Source organism: Sarcophilus harrisii, chromosome 4, assembly GCF_902635505.1.
Source record: "Sarcophilus harrisii chromosome 4, mSarHar1.11, whole genome shotgun sequence".
In the NCBI taxonomy this organism is placed as follows: Eukaryota; Metazoa; Chordata; class Mammalia; order Dasyuromorphia; family Dasyuridae; genus Sarcophilus; species Sarcophilus harrisii.
This window is the reverse complement of record NC_045429.1, coordinates 463,820,626-463,835,705: the sequence shown is the minus strand read 5'-3', so window position 1 is coordinate 463,835,705 and position 15,080 is coordinate 463,820,626. Positions and strand designations below refer to the sequence as shown.

The following is a 15,080-nucleotide window of genomic DNA, read 5'->3' as shown; positions in this document are numbered from 1 at the left end:
GTTCTTCAAAGTTTTGACTTCTAATTTCTCTGACTCCCTCCCTGTCCCTCCTTGAGAAGATAAGCTATATAATACAGATTACACGCATGAAATCATCTAAAACATTTCCATATTAGCCACGTGGAAAAAGAAAACAGAACAAAAAGCAAGAAAAATAAAGGAAAAGTTCTTCATCTGAAGGCAAATAGAGTTTTTCATCACAAGTCCTTCGGATTAGTCTTGGATCATTGGCTATTGGCCAAAGTAGCTAAGTCACTTACAGATGATCATCACACAATATTGAGCGCGACGTTCTCCTGATTCTGTTCATTTTACTTTGCATCAGTTCGTTTGTCTTCCCAAGTTTTTATGAGAGCGTCCTATTTCTTATAGCACACTAGGATTCAACCACCATCATATGCCACAGCTCGTTCAGTCATTCCCCGGTTGATGGGCATCCTCTCAATTTCCAATTTTTTGCCATCACAAAGAGCTGCTATGAACATTTTTGTACAAATAGGTCTTCCCTCTGCCTTTCCTTTAAGTCCTTGGGATATAGACCTAGCAGTGGTATTGCCGGGTGAAAGAGTACACACCATTTTATAGCCCTTTGGCCATAATTCCAAATGTTCTTCTAAATGGTTGGAGCAGTTCACAACTCCATCCACAAGTTATCAGTGATCCAGTTTTCTGTCGTATTAGACAATGTGATAGGTGTGAGGTGGTATTTCAGAGTGGTTTTAATTTGCATTTTTAAAATCATGATTTAGAACATTTTTTTCTATATGACTACAGGGAGCTTTGATTTAGTTTGAAAATTGCCTGTTAATCTTCTTTGACCATTTATCAGTTAGGGAATGACTTGTATTCCTATAAATTTGACACAGTTCTCTCTATATTTTTAAAATGAGACCATTACCAGAGAAACATGGTATCATTTTTTCCATCCAGTTTCTTGCTTTTCTTTTAATCTTGGCTGAATTGGTTTTGTTTGTGCAACCCTTTTTTAATTTAATAAAATAAAAATTAGCCATTTTGCATTTCATAATGTTCTTTATCTCTTGTCATTTTAATTATATTGACTTAACCTACCCATGAGCAGTTAATGTCTGTCTAGTTGTTTAGATCTGGCTTTTTTTGTGTGGAAGTGTTTTGTAATTGTGTTCATGTAGTTTCCTGACTGGCCGTTGCCAGGTAGACTGCTACCTATTTTACATTGTCTCCATCTATTTTAATTTCTCTATCTCTTCCTGCTGTGTTTTGTTGGTAACATCTAGAAATGTGGATAATTCATGCGGGTTTATTTCATCACTTGTCTTTCTATCACCACCATTTCCTCAAGATCCTTTCCTCTCCCTGACCCCCTCCCAGAACCAGCCTTTATAACAAACATGGAAAAAAGGGAAAACCAGTTCAGCCACAGGCTTTATTCTTCCCTCACGGTGTCTCTGCAGGGTCTTACGCCAGGGTCCCTCTGCAGGGTCATGATAATTTCGTGGCAGTTTTAACTGAAAGAGTGCTGTTCTTTTGTTTGGGTCATGTTCCAAGGGTCAGGAAGCACTTCTCCCTACCCACTTAGAGAAAGGGGGGCCCTTGTCCCCAGCTTACGGATGAAAGGATCAAGTTTTCTAGAGGCAAAGTGGTCTAGACTAGTCCCCGGCTAAAAAAGCATCAGAGCCCGCCCCCCACTCCAAGTCCTGCCGACCCCCAGGGTCTTCGATCAGTGGTCTGGGGGGTGTTCTGGCTCCAGCTGCCAGCACCTCTTCTTTTCACGCTCCTTGGCACCCGCAGGCTAAGGCTCCAGGCCAGGGGTCTGTGTTTCTCCTTCTTAGTGTGAAGAGAAGTTGTTGAGGAGGAGCAGGGATGGAGCTGCCTCTGGGGAGAGGCAGAAAGGGCCTCTGTGGGCGGGCTGTGTGGGGACTAAGCTAGGGACGCTTGAGGGGCAGGGAGGCAAGCCCAGAATTGGGATCCTCCCATTCACAGAAACCCAAGTCTCAGGCTGGATGGGGGCCAGGGATCCTTCAGAGGGTACCTCAAACTGGCCCACCAGCAAGTGAGAAGTCAAGATAAGATAGGTCCAAGGACTCCCACTCCACACACGAATGGCCAGGCCCGTCCCTGAACATCCAGAGCCCTTGGAGCCTCTCCCAGGCCACCATGTGTTCCAGGGATGGGAGTTCTGCCCCCTTCCTCTGCTTGCCTGACAGCCAGGACAGGGTCTGGGACCCCTCAGGGTGCCCTTCCCCGCCAAGCCTGGCACCTCACGCCGCCGGGAGTAGCTATGGTCAGGGGGCAAAGGGGAGCCTCTCCTGGGGCACAGTGTCAGCTCCCCTGTTTTCTGACCTCTGGTGCTGGAGGGACAAATGGGGGCCACAATCCCAGTGGAGCCAGACCAAATGTTTGCCCAGGCAGCGAACAGGGTCAGCCCTTCTCAGAGGGGCACGTCTGACAGGCGTCACCTTGATCAAATGGCACAGGCCTGCAAGCTGGCCTTTGGGATTCCAGGGCTTGTGGGCCCAAAGGCCTAGGAGGTCACCATCCTCATGGTCTTGTACCAGCGGGGTGGAGGGTGCCATGCCTGGGACAGGGGCAGGGACAGTTGGAACCTCTCTCCCTCTCCTTCCTCCCTCCCTCCCTTCATTTCCTCCATCTTCCCTTCCTCTGTCCCTTCTTCTCTTCCTTTCTTTCTTCCTCCCTTCCTTCTTTTCTCCCTCCCTAACTCCCTTCTCTTCTCCCTCCTTCGCTTCATCCCTCTCTCCCTTCCATCTTTCTTCTTTCCTTCTTCCCTCCCTTCTACCTTCCTTCCCTTTTCCTTTCTTTCTCTATCCTTCCCTCCTTTCCTTCCTCTCCCTTCCTTATTCTCTCCCCCCTTCATTCCTTCCTCTCCCTCTCCCTGCCTTCATTCCCTTCTTCCTTTCTCCCTCCATTTTCTCTTCCTTTTCTCCTTTCTTCCTTCTCCCTCCCTTTATCCCTCTCTCTCTTTCAATTTTCTTCTTTCCTTCTTCCCTCCCTTCTGCCCTCCTTACCTTCTTCCTCCATTTCTCTATCCTTCGCCCCTTCCCTTCTCCTCTCCCTCCTTCCCCCCTTCTTCCTCCCACATCTGATCCTTTTCAGAGAAATGTGGCACATAAGTGTGTGGGGGCTGGTGGGAGCTAGTGCGGCAGGGAGGGCGCAGAGGGTCTGATGGACAGGTCCCAGTCAAGGTTAGCAGAAACAAACAAGGTGACACCGGCCATGGCCCTTCCTGCTGACCAGGGAGAAGGGGAAAGAACAACAAACAGTCCCTCATGCTAAAACAAACAGGGCAGGAGGAGAAGCAGCCAACATGGCTCTGCTCTCAAAGAGACCGTCCAGTCAATGAGTAAGCCGGAGCCTTTATCCTGCGCCGTCCCTAGGACCCAGGCCAGACCTTTCTGCATGTTCTGTGTGGTCAACAGGATGGGGGGGCAGCTAGGAGTCAGGACTCTGCCCCTGGCACAGCCGCCTCTGACACTGAGGGCTTGGTGACTGTGCGAGCCTCGGTTAACTTATTTGTAAAATTAGGTTGGTAATCCAGCCCTATCTCATGAGGTTACTCTGAGGCTCACAAAGGACAAGTTGTCTATTGTCACCATCAGGATCGTTGTCACCACACTGGGTGGGTATGTGTGTGGTGTAGGAGTTGCCCAGTTCCCAGGTCACTCCAGCCCAACCTGAGCTCCTGCTCCCTAGGAAGCTCTCTCTGAGGAACTGTCCCGTTTTACTGCTGCCATCTTGGAGCTGTGAGGGAACCCACACAGCAGGGTCCTGGGGAGCCCACTCTGGGCTGCAGAGTGCCTTTCTCCTATCATCACCTGCCCCAATCTTCCCAAACCAGCACCTGATGGGTCCGGAGCTGGGAGCTCCGTCAGCCCAAATGCTGAAAACATCATTTGGTAAAGAGTCAGGTTTCATTGTAAAGCAGACCTCAGACCTTCATACCCTAGTCTGGCCTCCTGGGGGTGAGGGTAGGGCTAAGAAAGTCGTCCCTCCTTGACCAACCCAGGGAGTAACTGTGTAGATTTGTCCTTGCGAGAGACACAAATGTCCATCCCTGCCTGTTCTCTCAGTCAGAACTTCCCTTCTTTGTTTGGGCTTGTCCAAACAGATGCTTCCCAGTCACTGCCCTCTCCTTGCATTCATTAACTCATCCATCCACAAATCCATCCATCCATCCAACAAGCATGTAGTAAGCACCTACCATATACAAGGACCTTGTATATGGTAAGACAAAGGGTTCAAACCACGTGACATCACATTAGCAGTAAATCACTTCCTTAAGGTCTGCCAAGCTCAATCACATTATCTAATCTGGTTTCATAACAGACACTGAGATTAGAGGCAGTGCAGCACAGTGGAAAGAGCCCTGGGTTTGGAGGCTCAAGAGCTGGGTTCAAATCTCACCTCTGGACTAACTCTAGTGACCTGGGATGGATTTCCGTACTCCTGTGCTTTGCCTCCCTTATCTGTAAAAAGAAGGGAATGTTTTCCAAGACCTCTGGGGTCCCTTCCAGCTCTTGAGCTGTGCTGCTGACCTTGTCTGAAGTGGTCCTCCCTTACTATCCTCCTCCTTCCCCAGGTGTGAACGGTCCCCCCTAAGGAGTGTCCTGCCCTCCTGAATGTACTTGTCTAGGTACCTGGGATGGGCAGAAGCCCCTGCTTTTTGGGGTTGGAGCTCTCGGGGTCGGAGCTCTCGGGGTTGGAGCTCTCGGGGTGGTCACTGCCCAGCCTTGGGTCGGTCACTGCTGGGCCTTGGGCCGGTCTGGGCTTTGCTATTGGGAAAACTAAAGGGGAAACAGGGGCTCATTGATGACAAAGTAGGCTGGGCTCCGTCCTTCCAGAATACTTGGAGTGCCACTTGTAGAGGGTCAGAGGTCAAGCCAGTGGAGCCCCCCTTCGCCAAATCCAGGGACTCGCAAAAGCTGAATTTCCTTCCTCCATCGGGTTCCTTTGTACTTCTCGGCTTCTGGCGCCCGGTGCCGGCCCTGGGTTCAAGGAGACTGGGAGCAGCTGCTGGGAAGGCGCCCCTGCCCGCAGGGAGCTCACCTGGCCCTGCAGGAAGCTAGACCAGCTAGTCAGCCAGGGCCGAGTCCTCCCCGGTGAGAGGGGCCCGCCCTGGGCTTAGGGGACGGGTGAGGAGGGAAGGCCTTCGGCGGTGGGACATGACTGCTCCGCTCCCAGATGCATCCCGTGTTCAGATGGAGTCTTCCGAGGAACCTTCCCGGGATGGGGAAAGCTGGAGGGGGCTTCCCCGGCGTCTGGGGGAGGGGCCAGGGCGGGAACAGGAGGCGAGGACCTGGCTGCGCCGCTGATGCTCAGGCCCACCCGGCCCTTCTGAGTCACCGGCTCCGCTGGACAACCGGCCGACTGTGGGCGCGAGGTAGGAGTACCCAGGCAAGGTGCCGGGGAGGCCCAGGCCCGGTTCCGATTCAGATGGTGGGTGATCTGCCCCTGTGACCAGAAGTCCAAGGAGCCCCACCTTAGGCCTCTGCCTGACCAGGCTCTCGTGGAGCCCCTTCCAGCTGCCAGTCCATCTTTGGGCCAGGAAGCACAAAGCCCCTCCTCTGGGCCCCCCTTCCCGTGCCGGCTGCAGCCGATCCGATTGGCTCCGGATGAGACGGGGAGAGCCCCATAGAGACACGGTTTCTTGATTTTCCAAGTTGCCGTCTCATTCCTGCCCAGTCCCTATTTCCCAGTGTATTCCTCTGCCCCAACTCTGGCCCGATCTGCTGAAACTAGGAGAGCATCCTCCGCTCAGAGGGGCATCCTCCGTCCCGAGGGCACATCCTCCTTCACATACAAGGTGCTTCTGGACTCACCCAGCCTCCCCCAGGGTCTCTGGGCCCGCCCCTCTTCCCTGTATCAGTCTTAGGGCTCTCCCCAGGCGTGCCTGGGTCCTCCAGCTCCCACAGGGCCCTTGTGGCCTCCGGCTCAGGCGGTCCTGCTTGGCTTTTGCTGCCTCCGGAAGGCCGGAGGTGCCCCCGGAGCACATCTCGGCACTGGCCCCCAGGAGGGTGGGCATCTCCCCCACGGTCCCCTCCCCACCAGGAGCGCAGCACCTGGGGAGGATCCTCAGGAATGGCCGCCAGATGGGGCACGATGGGGGACCCGGCGCGTCTGGGACTCAGTTTATGAAAGGGGAAGTGTGAGTGAGTCTGCGGACCCGGTGCCAATGGGGAGGGGAGGGGGGGGGCTTTGGAGGCTGCTGGGGCGTCTGGGCTTTGGGCAGCAGGGACAGAGAGGGCTCGGCCGGTGCCTCAGGATACAAGCACGAGGAGGAAGGGCCACTGGGCGGGGCCTGGAGCTGGGGGAGAGGGGCTTAACGGGGCATGGGGGTCTGCCGGGCTGGGCGGGGGAAGGGGGGCCCCACAGGGCAAGGCCCCCCCGTGTTTGTGCGGGCGAAATAAGACCCGAGGCCCCCGCTCCTGGATGAGGAAATCGCTCTTGGAAGCCGATCAGTCCTTGTCCGGGCCCCCACCCTGCGCTTGGTTGGGCACATGAGGCGGCTCTGGCCCCTTGATGTTCAGAAGGCTGGGGGCCTTGGCCCGTGACCTCTGGGCCCGAGCCAGAGCTGTCCCGGCACAGCTCCTGCCGCCACCCTCCGCCGCCCCTGGCTTGGGCCCTTGTTTTTCTCTTCCCCTCAAGTTTAACGGCAGCCCCTGAACCGGGGCCTTCTTAGGAGGAGGGCAGGGTTGGGAGAGAGCGAAGCCTGAGAAAGAATGGCCGCGGAGAGAGGGGGGGTCCAGGTGATGGGAGGGGGCGGGGACTGCAGAGATGTGCATGTCACTCGTGGTGTCAGTTTGGGGGGAGCCCTGGACAAGGAGGGAGTGACCTGGGGCTCTGGGCGGCATCTGGGTGAGACCTGGGGGGATCTTGGCAGAATCTCCACAGTATCTGGGCAGAACCTGGGCGGGATCTGGGCCTTGGGCACTGAGATCATTTCCTAGGACAAAGCATGCTTGGAGGGAAGGCTGATTTACGGCTTGTAAAGGTCTCAAAGCTGAGGTAGAGGGAACCCTGGGAACCCCCAGGACCTGGATTCCAGTCCCGCCTCCGGCCCTGGCTAACTGTGTGACCTTGAGCACGTTATGTCCCCTCTCGGAGACTCAGTTTCCACAAGTGTAAAAGTGATAAAGGGCCCGGACTTCCTGTGTCCCTGGGTTCTCACTGTGTGGCTCATACAAGAGAACATGTGCAAAGTGCTTTGAAGCCCTAAAAGTGCCGCGCCGGCCACGTTTGTGAGGGGACGGCCCCAAAAGATTGGGGAGATGAGATTGCTGACCCGGACCCCCCAGAATGAGAGTCGGTGTGGAAAAGGGCAAAGCCCTACATTTGGGCTTCCCCAAGTAAAAGATAGTGGAGAAATGGCCAGGGGGTCATTGGTTGGAAAAAGATCTGGAGGTTTTAGTGGGCCAGAAGCTCAGTCAGCCAGGATTTGCTCCCAGTGGGGGCAGGGCTTAGGATAAAGCCCGAGAGCCCAGGCTTCCCTCTCCTTGGAGAAGCAGCCGGTGGCCCAGTGCACGCGGGGAATGGGAGGACCCCACCGTGGCGCTTCCCCCGAGTCCTCCTGTGTCCGGGGGCAGAGGATGGCTTGAACGCCTTAGCTCTTGACCAGCTCCCTTGGGGCCAAGGGGCATCCAAAGCCAGTGTGGGAGACTTCAGGTAGGGGGTGGGAGCGGGAAAGGAGCTGGGGGGGAAGTATGTGGTGGGTTGTTTAAAGGTTTTTGTTTGGATTGGGAGTGGTCTTTAAGTAGGAGTTGAGATGAGTGTGTGGATGTGTGGTGTGTGTGGTTGTGTAAGTGTTGTGTTGGGGTGTGGGAGTTTTTGGTGAAATGTGTATGTGTGTGGGTTGTGTGTGTGAGGGGGGGGGATTGTGAGGGAATGGGCTGGGGTGTGAATGTGGTGGTGTGGGAGTGAGTGTTGTGTGTAATTTTGATGGGTGTATGGTTGGGTTTGGGTGGGTTGTGTGTTGTGTGGTATTGTGGGGTGGTGTGTGTATTGTGTGAGTGTGTTGTGTGGAAATTGGAGGTGTGGTGTGATTGTGTAGGGAATGTTGTGGGGGTGTGTAAGTGTATTGGGGAGGTGGGTGTATTGTGGATTGTGTGGGTATGGGTGGAGTTGTGGGAGGGGTTGTGTGATTGTGAGTTGTGTGAAGTTGTGGAGTGTGTGTGGGAATGTATTGTGGTTGTGGAGGTAATGGTTGTGTGATTGTGTGAGTGTGTATGTGTGTGAGAGTATGTGTGAGTGTGTGTGTGTGAGAGTGTATGTGTGTGTGATTGTGTGAGTGTGAATGTGAGTCTGTGTGAATGTGTGTGTAAATTTGTGGGTGTGTGAGGAGTTTATTGGGAGGTTGTGTGTGAGGGTGTTTTAAATGTGTGTGATTGTGTGAGTGTGAATGTGAATCTGTGTGTGGGTGTTGTGTTGTGTGGGAAAGGGAGGGGAGTGTGATTGTGGAGGTGGAATTGGTCTTGTGTGTGTGTGGAGGTGTGGATTGTGGGTGTGATTTGTGAATGTGGAGGAGTGTGTGTGATTGTGTGAGTTGAGGTGTGTGGAGTGTAGGGAGGGGAATGTGGTTGTGTATGTATGTGTGACTGTATGTGTGAGTGTGTGTGTGTGATTGTGTGAGTGTGAATGTGTGTATGTGTGTGAGTATGTGTGTGTGATTGTGAGTGTGTATGTGTGAGTGTGTGTGAGTGAGTGTGTGTGATTGTGTGAGTGTGAATTTGAGTCTTGTGTGAATGTTTGTGAGAGTGTGTGTAAGTGTATGTGTGAGTGTGAGTGTGTGTGTGTGAATGTGAGTCTGTGTGAATGTGTGTATGTGTGTGAGTGTGTGAATGTGTATGTGTGAGTGTGAATGTGAGTCTGTATGTGAATGTGTGTATGTGTGTGACTGTGTGTAAGTGTATGTGTGAGTGTGTGTACGTGAGAGTGTGTATGTGATTGTGTGAGTGTGAATGTGTGTAAGTGTCTGTGTGTGTGTGAGTGTGTGTATGTGATTGTGTTTAATAATAGAACTAAGAGGCCGCTGGAAGGAAGACTCCTACCCAGAGACAGGAACGAACAAGCTCCGTGACTCAGTGGCGGGGAGGGGTAGAAGGCAGGTGTGTTTGTGTCTGATGGCCCTGGAGGCGGGTGATTAAGGGGGGAGGGGAGCGGACGGAGCCCCTTCTGCCCCGCCCCCCAACGTTGTCGACCACACCAGGAAAGAGCCTTCGAGCCAAAGGCTCTCACCCATTTCGAGGCGCTGGGATCGAGCCCCCGCCGGCAGCGGCACCTCTGGGTGTGGCAGGAGCGCCGGGCACTGGGCAGCGTCTGCCTCCCCTCCCCCACGGAGGCCGGGAGCCTCCGAAATAGAGAACTTAAGGGCAGCTGGAGCCAGGCTCCCCTTCCTCCTCCCCTTCCTCCTCCCCTTCCTCCTCCCCTTCCTCCTCCCCTTCCTCCTCCCCTTCCTCCTCCCCTTCCTCCTCCCCTTCCTCCTCCCCTTCCTCCTCCCTTTCCTACCTCAGGATAGGAAGAAGCTACAAAGAACGAGCCGGCCTTCCTGTGATCAAATGCCTCGGGATAACAAAAGTGTCCTAGAGTGGGAGGCCTCCGATCCAAGAAGCATTTATTAAGTGCTTCGTGTATGCCTGAGCTGGGCTGGCTGATGGGAATAAAAAGGCAAAACCTCGAGCCCCGCGTCCCGGGGCCCCTTTCTCAGAGGCGCTTTTCCCGGGCCTTGGGCTTCCCGCCCGGGCCAGACCCTAGGGAGCTGGGAGGGTCTTGGAGGCCCCTCGGGCCACGGCCGCATTTTATGGGGGAGGACCCCGGGACTGCGCGCACCCTCCCCCGCCGCCTTCCTGGAGCTCGCCCCGCCAATCTTTTCCAGCCCGGGCCGGGGTCATGGTCGCCTCCCTCCCCTTACAGATTGGGGAAAACTGGGGAGAACGGGGATGAGATTTGGGGCGGCCAGAGCCGGCTTGTCTCGCCCTCCCCGTTACCACCTTCCGGAGGCTCAGCCCTCGTGTTCAGCCTTAATCTCCTTCAGCATTTCCGGCCCCCCGGAGCGCTGGCGGGGAGGGGGGAGGGGAAGGGGGGGGAGGAGCGCCCCGAGAAGGGCACGGAGCCCCGGGGGGGGGGGAGATGTGGGTGCGTTCCCCCAGCTCCCAGCGCTCCCTCATCCCCGCGGAGGTCGGGCCGGCCACGCCCCCTTCCTGCCCAGGGCGGTCGCCTCGGGGTCGGTGCCCCTGGGCAGGGGGATTCTGGCCTGAACAAGCCCCCCCCCCTCCTCCAAAGGGAGGCTTTGGAGTCTCCCCTCGGCTTTGCCGGGCCCTGGAAAGCCTGGGGGCAGGGAAGGCCGGACCCTTAGTTTTCTTTGGGAACCTGACCCCGGGGGTCCCTGAAAACCCGGGCCCCGGGGGTGAGGGCGAGACTTTGTGGTTCCAGCCCCCGGAGTCGTTTGGGAGGGGGCCCAGCCCGGGGAGAGGACGACTGGGCCTGCCCTCCCCCCCCGCCTCCCGAGAGGGCGGAACCTCCGCCAGCCCAAAGCTCCCGAATGGAAGGAGCAGTGGGACAGGGGGGCCTCTGCCGGTGGGACGCCGGGAGAGCGGCCCAGCCCCCACCAAAAGGGGCTGTTGGCCCTTCACATGGGAGAACAGGGATTAAGGAACTCCCTGAGAATCCCCAAGGAAACCCTCCCGCGCTCAGCCTCCCGCAGAGCTGGCAAAGGTTCAGCTTACAGCCTCGGAGGAGGCTTTTAGGGGGAGGGATCCTCCCATCACGGCCTGGCAAGACCCCGGGACCAGCAGGATTCTGGCAGGAGGAGGGGCCAGGATGGTGCAGCTGGCACGGAGGTGGAGCCCGAGGCTCCGGGAGGACCTCTGCCCCTCATTGGGGGCCAGAAGTAGGGGGGGCGCTAGTGCCCACTGGTGTGTCACTGAAGAGTGTCGGGCATTAGTGTGTCTCTATGGGAGGGTATCTGTGGCCATGTCTGTCCACACGCAGCTCTCTGGGCAGCTTGATTTTCACACGTAGGGCAGACCCATGTTCCTCGGGTTTGCTCACATTTAGAGCGTTCTATGGCGAGTAAGCCCCCTGCCCCCTCCTCCCAAGACTCCCAGAAGCCTCTGCTTCCTCGAGGCATCTCCCTGTGGCCCAGCTTGTGTCCCCTGGGGCTCAGGTCAGGCCGGGAGGAGGGCCCAGCTCTGAGCGGGACTTTCAATGGAGTGCCTTTCCTGCGTGTCTGCCAGCTGCTACAGGGATTGGTCTCCTCAATCTGTCCGCCAGTGAACACGCATTTATTAAGTGCCGCCGGCAGGTCCTGTTCAGGGAGCTAGTTAGTGTGGTCTCTGGGTTCCGAGGACTTGGGTTCGGTCGGGTCGGGTCTTGCTTTAAATGTTGGCTTTCTCCGTGTCCTTGGTCCAGTCACTGCATCCGTTTCTTCTTTGTAAAAGGAAGGGGCTAGATCAGATCAGTCAGTCAATAAACATTGATTAAGCACCTACTGTAGGACAGGCACTGGGCTAACGACTAGGAATACAAAAAGCGGCAAACGTCAGTCCCTGCCCTGGAGAAGTTTGTGGTCTGATAGATGACCTCCAAGCCCCACTCCAGCGCTAGGAACTTTCTTCCTTTTCTGGAGTTGTTTCTTCATCTGTAAAATGAGTGAGTTAGACCTAGACCCCTAGGTCTCAGGTCCTATGAGCTGATTGGCCCATGGTCATGCTCCTCAATATTTGAGATGGACTTGCCACCAGCTTCTGCTGGCTCCAAGACCACGACCGGCTCCCTTCTCATTAGGCCACACTGCCTTTCTTTGCTTCCTCCTTTCTATGGCTAGGACAGCTCCAGGCATTTCAAGCTTCATTGCTCTCATCTCCCTCTCCATCCTTGGATTCAGACACTGTGCACTCTGAGTGAGGGAACGAGGAAGGGAGGGATAAAGAGCCTTGCAGAAAACAGTATTTGAGTCTGTAAGGATTTTCAAACAAAAGGACGCTATTCTCTGATAATTTGTTTAGGATTAATCCTCTGCATCAGGGGATTAATTTTGAGAGCTGAGACTGCTGAAGAACAGATGTTTGCATCTGGCCTATCCCTAGCCCAGGGAGGGAGGGAGGGAACAAGTCCAACCGCCTATGGCCAAAGTCTCAACAAAGTAATTTAGTTAACTCTCTCTGAGAAAGTTTTTGGGGAACGAAATCAATCCAAAGTTACGTTGATTAATGAATGACTTTCTGTGGTAGCTTTAGCCATTAGCTCTTTCACGTGTGGCTGCTCCTGTGTCCAACCTGGAAGAGGGCAGGCAGTGTTCCCTTGGGTACATAGAAAACCTGGAAAGGAATGGAGCTGGATGGTCAAATGGAGCTATTCCTCCTGAGTCTTTCCTTCTGCTGGCTAAATATCACCAGTCCCCAATCAATAATAATTCATTAAGGCCTATTCGGTGTCCCTCACTGGACTCAACACAGAAGATAAAAGAGATGAAAAGAATAGTCCCTGCTCCTAGGAAATCCATGTTCTAGAGAGGATGTACTCTACAATCACCTATTTTTAGAATTTAGAATGCCTTAGAAGCCATCAAGTTCAACATAAGAGAAAATAAATCAAGAAGCACAAAATGATTTGGAGAGAGAAGACATTTACATGGGGGTGAGATCAAGAAGAAAGATGCACAGATAATGGCTTTGTATTCCAAAGGAACAGAAGGCAGGTAGAGACAGAACGCCGAGTTCAGAGAACAAGGGGGCTGGTTGACTGCACAAAGTGCGTGATGCATAAGATAAGTCTGCAGAATTAGGTTGAAGCTGAAGGATGAAGGGTTCTGGAGGAGTTGGTGGCCGTGGGGAGCCATTGGAGTTTATTGAGGGGATGTGTATGTGTGACATGATTAGACCTGCTCTTTGGGAAAATCACTTTTGTGTCTAAATGGAAAATGCTGGAGTAGAGAGATGAGGAAGTCCGATCCTCAGCAGCTATCGCCATGGTCCAAACACGAGGAGATGAGGGCCCACTCCAAGGTAGGGGCAATGTCAGAGGAGAAGAGGGGATGCATTGAAGAGATATAATCGTGAAACCTGGAGCAATGCTCCAGATGTGAAGGTGGCAAAGCAGAGATGAAATAGACATGAAGAGATGAAATTGGCAAAACAGGCAAAATAGAGGGGTGCTATACAGATGAAAGTGATGAGATATGTTGTAGAGGTGAAGCTGACTAGAGATGCTACAGAGATGAAATAGATGAAAGGGACATCAAAGGTGAAACTGGCAAAGCAGAGGTGATATATCGAGATGTGAAGAGGTGAAACTGGCAGGCCTTGGCAACAGCTTGGATGAGGGAGGAGGGCGAGAGAGTGAGGAGTCCAGGAGGACTCCGGGGTTGCCAATGGTTCCTTTAAGTGTGCCTCCTGTGGCATGACTGGGAGACATTCTGGTCTTTCTCCTCTCACCACCTTTCTCCTGGTGCTTCCCAGGATGCCCACTTTCTGACTAAACTGTGGCACCCAGAAAAGAATCCTGCAATGCAGGTGGGGTCTGACCAGCGCAGAAGTCAGCAGGACTGTCACCTCCTCATTCGTGGGGGCTCCTGTCTCCCCTCTTCTTGCAATCTTACCTTAGTATCTGTGGAAGAAGAATCTGAATGGATTAAGATTCATTGGAAGTGCCAATGGAATTATACATGATGAAGAGAGTGTGCGGGCGTGGCAGTGGGTGAGTGGAGAGTGCAGCATCTGGAGTCAGAAGGCCAGCCTCTGCAGCTTTCTACCTCAGTGATTTTGGGGCCATGATGAGTACTCAGTGGGCTTTGCATCAGGAAGAACCGAGTTCAGATGTAACAATAGACATTTGCTTTAACTACGGAATTCTGGACAAGTCAAGTAATCTCTGCCTGCCTTGCTTTTTCCAATAATAATGGGAAATATTATCACCTACTTCCTTGGGTTGAAGAGTGTAATCAATGAAATAACACAGGTAAATGCTGGATATTTTATTTAAGAGAACATCATTTGTTAGTGGTGAAGGCGTTAGTGTCTTGGTTCGAGTGTGGGTCACCGGCACCTTTAGACTTTTTCTTTTTCTGTGGTCACCGATCTCACTTTTAACCGGAGGCATCCCAGAGCCCTTGATTACTTCCATGTCAATGAAGGGCATTTATTTGGGTTCAGCTTGACCTCAGGAGAGAGAGCAGAAGCAATGCACAGGAATCCGAGAGGGGCAGGCTTTACGAGACTATCAAGAATTAACCACAGAACTGCCTAAATGTGTGGTTGGCTTCTTCAGGATGTGGTGGAGTTCCGTCGCTGCTGGAGGCTTTCAAGGAGAGGTTGGAGATGAGTTTCTTTGGAGGCAGCATGAGTTGGAGGGGATTCACATCTCAGGAAGGCTTTTGGATTGGAGGAACTCTAGATAACATCTGCTGTGCATGTGGGCTCCTAGAAATAATCTAGAAAAAGGGGATCAGACACCAGTGTGGAGATGGGTCCCGATAGACCTTAGGGAAAAGAATTCAGAGACGTTATATGTGGAGAGGTGTCTGTTAACTTCGGCAGACATTATCATAGTGGCTGCTTTTTATTTTTAGCCTGAGGAGTCAGTTCTGTCTGTTCCCTCTGTCTCGCTTCATCTTGTCTCTCTGTGTCTCTGCTGCTCTCTTGGTGCACATGTAATGTCTTATTTTCCTGTCTATAATCTCCCAACCAGCCTCTGAGGAAGGCACGGTTGGACTTTTCATGTCCATTTCATAGATTTGGGACAATCTGGGACTAACTTGCTCAGAGTCCCCAGGATAGGACTCTGCCCTGGTCCCCCAGCTCCTGTCCTGTCTGGTCCTCTCCCCAGAGTGTCTAGCTAGATCGGGTTAGACCAGCCCATTTTGCCCAGCCCAGGATGGTTTTATGGAAGGGCGAATCAGCCGTGTTCTCTCTGGAGTTCTTGTTCTCATGTCTTCCCCCTTCCCCATCAGGCAGACTCCATTCTTCTTCAGCTCTGTGCTCCCCTCACTTCCCACTGGCCCCTGGTGCCAGGAGATGTCACCGATACCTATTGGTTACCAGGAGGCTCCTTCTAATGGGCTCCCTTTCCCTCGGAGATGCTTGTCTGTCTGG

At 53.6% G+C, this 15,080-nt stretch overlaps 1 protein-coding gene across 1 annotated transcript in view; it reads left to right on the top strand.

Moving 5' to 3' along the window:
• Positions 1-15,080, top strand: part of COL18A1 (collagen type XVIII alpha 1 chain) — an 81,224-nt gene that overhangs the window by 30,370 nt on the left and 35,774 nt on the right. The window lies entirely within an intron of this gene.